Source organism: Poromitra crassiceps (assembly GCF_964638095.1).
Source record: "Poromitra crassiceps genome assembly, chromosome: 10".
In the NCBI taxonomy this organism is placed as follows: domain Eukaryota; kingdom Metazoa; phylum Chordata; class Actinopteri; order Beryciformes; family Melamphaidae; genus Poromitra; species Poromitra crassiceps.
This window is the reverse complement of record NC_139631.1, coordinates 47,957,580-47,962,579: the sequence shown is the minus strand read 5'-3', so window position 1 is coordinate 47,962,579 and position 5,000 is coordinate 47,957,580. Positions and strand designations below refer to the sequence as shown.

Here is a 5,000-nt window from a genome sequence, read left to right as displayed (position 1 = left end):
GCAGGTAACCTATTGACATAACCACCCTGTGGCCACACCCCTCCAGGTAACTTATTGACATAACCACCCTGTGGCCACACCCCTCCAGGTAACCTATTGAGATAACCACCCTGTGGCCACACCCCTCCAGGTAACCTATTGACATAACCACCCTGTGGCCACACCCCTCCAGGTAACCTATTGACATAACCACCCTGTGGCCACACCCCTGCAGGTAACCTATTGACATAACCACCCTGTGGCCACACCCCTCCAGGTAACTTATTGACATAACCACCCTGTGGCCACACCCCTCCAGGTAACCTATTGAGATAACCACCCTGTGGCCACACCCCTGCAGGTAACCTATTGACATAACCACCCTGTGGCCACACCCCTCCAGGTAACCTATTGACATAACCACCCTGTGGCCACACCCCTCCAGGTAACCTATTGAGATAACCACCCTGTGGCCACACCCCTGCAGGTAACTTATTGACATAACCACCCTGTGGCCACACCCCTCCAGGTAACCTATTGAGATAACCACCCTGTGGCCACACCCCTCCAGGTAACCTATTGAGATAACCACCCTGTGGCCACACCCCTCCAGGTAACCTATTGAGATAACCACTCTGTGGCCACACCCCTCCAGGTAACCTATTGAGATAACCACCCTGTGGCCACACCCCTCCAGGTAACCTATTGAGATAACCACTCTGTGGCCACACCCCTCCAGGTAACCTATTGAGATAACCACCCTGTGGCCACACCCCTCCAGGTAACCTATTGAGATAACCACCCTGTGGCCACACCCCTCCAGGTAACCTATTGAGATAACCACCCTGTGGCCACACCCCTCCAGGTAACCTATTGAGATAACCTCACCTATTCAGGTAACACCCACTGACTGAGACTCTTTCAGTAGAGTGAGACTACTCCAGTTAAATAGACTATCCCAATAGGATGAGGCTACTGTAATAGATGAATGCTGTTTCAATAGAATGAGACAGACTGTTCAGTTGTACTTTGCTGACTCTTCCTGACTGTCTGTTAGTCTGGCAGTAGCCAGCTGTAGATATAAATATCGACTTCCGGCACAACTCTTGAAAAGTGGTTAAAGACCAAAACAAAATGCATGACATCTATCTATCTATCTATCTATCTATCTATCTATCAAATCTATCTATCTATCTATCTATCTATCTATCTATCTATCTATCTATCTATCTATCTATCTATCTTATCTATCGTATCTATCTATCTATCTATCTATCTATCTATCTATCTATCTATCTATCTATCTATCTATCTATCTATCTATCTATCGAACTATAAAATTGAATATGTGGGCGATGTCTGTCTGTTTCAAGGTCTGTGTTCAGCCTGTGTTTTAGGTGCGAGCGGGCTGAAACCTTCAGGGTGTGTAAAGGGCACCCGTGTGGGTGACCTGATGAAGCCGGATTTTTTAATTAGGCTAATTAGCTAATGATGTGATGTTATCAGTGATGATATCAAAAGTGATGTCATAAGGGCGCAAACCGGCGCATACACACACACACACACACACACACACACACACACACACACACACACACACACACACACACACACACACACACATTGGCAGGAGGCATTGTGACAAGACTGGTCAGGGAGGTCATAGGGGGGCACACACACACACACTCTGATGATGTCATCAGTGGTGCACACACACACACACACAAGGAGGCACACAAGGAGGCAATAACATTTAGTGAGCAACACACACACACCCGTGCGCGCCAATAGGGTGGGCGAGGCCACGTGGCTGCCGCCCTATTACAATTGAATTGACCAACTACGGACCATTTTTGAATGATGCACCAATGCACGCAGAGAGCCGGACCTCCGTAACAGCCCAGCCAATCAGATTTTACAATAGGAATTCTTACGGCAAAACCCAGGAATGCTGACTTGTGATTCAGCCTCTCCGTCACTGGAAGCGTGCTGACATAAGACGTTGGGTCTGACCACGTGAGACCAACGGCATAGTTTAAAAAATATATATATATATTATTTTATTTTAAAGATAAGTTTTGGGGCTTTAGATAGGACAGTGGGCAGACAGGAAGGGTGGGGAAAGAGAGAGGGGATGACATGGGGCAAGGTACCTCGGGTTGGATTCGAACCTGCATCAGCTGCACGAAGGACTGAGCCTCCATCGTACGCGTGCTACCAGGTGAGCCACCCATGGGCGTAGGTTTGATTTGTTAAGTGTTGGGGACATTTGGCAGGGGGTCCACAAATCCCCTAGGGGGGTGGCATGCATCACCCGCCCGCCACCCCCCCGGAAGAACATTTTGTACATTTTACAGTAAAATTCATCAATCTGGTGCACTTTGAGAGGTTTGATTTTTGAAAGTGTTGGGCACATTTGGCAGGGAGTCCACAGTAGGGTTGCACGGTATACCGGTACTACAACAGTACCGCAATACCCTGCAGGTAAAAAAGGTACTACACCACGTTCATTTAGTACCGGTACTTTAAAAAATGACACGAGTTGCGTTGTGTCCGTGTGCCACCGTCTGCTTCTCCACCGGAGTCTGTGTGCTGCAGCTTGCTCCGTTTGTCTGTTTCAACTCCCTGTGGGCGTGGCAAGTCCGCCCTCCCCTGTCTCCTCTCTCACTGACACTCGTCTCTCCACTCCTCTGCTCAGCGTACATGCAGTGTTGCCAACTTGGCGACTTTGTCTCTATATTGATCTACTTTTCAGACCCCCTTGACGACTTAATTTCTCAAAAGCGACTAGCGACAAAACTGGCTACTTTTTCTGACCATGGGAAGCAACGTTATCATCATAAGCGTTGATTGAATCACAACGGATTTTGCCTGTGTGGGTGCTGCTGGCTTTTCTCTCTCCTCTCTGCCTGTCTGGTAAACAGCGAGTGCAGCCTCTCCTCTCCTCCATGAGACAGAGCAGCAGGATAGGGTTTGCTTGTAATTTCTAACAGTAGGCTATGTCGAATCTGGCCCACGCGGGCGGAGTCAGCACTTAATATTACAACCATACAATCAGATCACAACGGTTATGCCGAGGCGTGCAGGGCACGCGTGATTTCTAACCCCACATAGGATAAGCAATAACCACGCCCTGTGGCGCCGGGATTGGCCAGGAGCATTGAAGCTTGGGACTAAAGCACCTGGGGTTTTTCATCTTTTAAAATAAAGATGTTTAAAAAACTATTGCTTGTTACATTTTCAGTGCTGTACCTTTTCTCTGGGTAAGAATTGAGCTTGAAATTAACGATATGATACATTATATTATATGAGCTATGAACGTGAACACAACAGCGTTTATATTATTGCATGTTTTTGTAGATTGTGTACATTGTGTAGATTACAATTATTATGCTTATTATTATTATTACTATGCTAAGGAAGGTAGGTGACCATAATTCATTTCAATGTCCGCTCCCGAAATCGCTGTCTGTTCTCAAGAGCTATTCAGTTGGTTCATGAAATCGCTGGGCTGCGTGCCCTCCAGTGTTGCTCCTGGCCAATCCCGGCGCCACAGGGCGTGGTTATTGCTTATCCTATGTGGGGTTAGAAATCACGCGCAGGGCACGGCACGGACACATCAAAGCCCGTCTGTAAACAATGTTCACAGCTGCGCAGGCAAAAGTGAGACAACACGTCCACTTGGCAAAGCATCTCTCCAACAGACATCTGACTAGTTCAAAGTGCAACAGGTTAGCAAATGTGATAGTACCGTCCTCAAATAAGTCAAGCGAGTGTGATTTATTTTGTGACAAGATAACTTTTTTTCAGCATGGGAGTTTGATGAGGCAATTAAAAGGCAATGTGCTCATGAGCACCTGACCTCCACCAATGAGGTAGGCTTAAGTCATGATGGTGTTTAAAACTGATATGAGGTTGCAAATTGTATAATGTTAACTGTCAAAGAAATCACATACATTTAAAGGAGAATTTCGGTTTTTTACACCACGGTCCTTATTTCCAGCTTAAAATATGATGTTTTACTCACCCAAATATCTTTGGTTTCATTCGGATGTCCACAGAAGATTTTGAGCTCGGAGTAGCATCCTCAAACAGGCTATAACGGGCGCAAACGAGGCAAGGTGCATGCGCTCTGTAAATAACACATTTTCTGTCACATCGCGGTTCATTATGGCAGTATCTATATGCCAAGCTAGGCTGCTAAGCTAACAACAACATACTGTAACAGACGAGTCAACTCTGACCTGCCCCGGATGTGCTTCAGAAGAAGCAGTGAGAAGCACTTCTGTTAGAGAAAACACAGAAGAACATAAGCACTGTAAGCCCATCCGGGGCAGGTCAGAGTTGACCCGTACAGTATGTTGTTGTTAGCTTAGCAGCCTAGCTTGGCATATAGATATGATCTGATGTCAAGATTATGGATGATTCAATTCAATTGCCGCTCGTCTGGAATAAGGCCACATATCGACAACAACAAACAGCAGCGGGAGATAAAGCGGGAGGTGTTATCTGTGATGGACACTCGGACAGCAAACAGAGCAGGCTGTCGGCAGTCGGGAGCACAAGAGGTTCGTTAGATCGCTAATTCATGTTCTCATAATTATATAACAACCACGATGAACTGCGATGTGACAGAAAATGTGTTATTTACAGAGCGCATGCACCTTGCCTCGTTTGCGCCCGTTATAGCCTGTTTGAGGATGCTACTCCGAGCTCAAAATCTTCTGTGGACATCCGAATGAAACCAAAGCTATTTGGGTGAGTAAAACATCATATTTTAAGATGGAAATAAGGACCGTGGTGTAAAAAACCGAAATTCTCCTTTAAGTGTATGTGATTTCTTTGACAGTTAACGTTATACAATTGTGCACTGCGCATGCCAAAGAACAGAGATTATGTCATAGGCACTGATGATACCATGATAATGCAATCATAGACTAATGATGTCATCAATATGTGACATCACTGATGACATCACTGCTCCCTAATGATGTAGTCACATGTCACATATGGGTCAGGTG

General features: G+C 46.1%; 1 protein-coding gene across 1 annotated transcript in view; it reads left to right on the top strand.

Moving 5' to 3' along the window:
- c5 (complement component 5) overlaps nt 1-5,000 on the top strand; it is a gene marked incomplete at its 5' end in the record, with an annotated part of 79,040 nt that overhangs the window by 62,914 nt on the left and 11,126 nt on the right. The window lies entirely within an intron of this gene.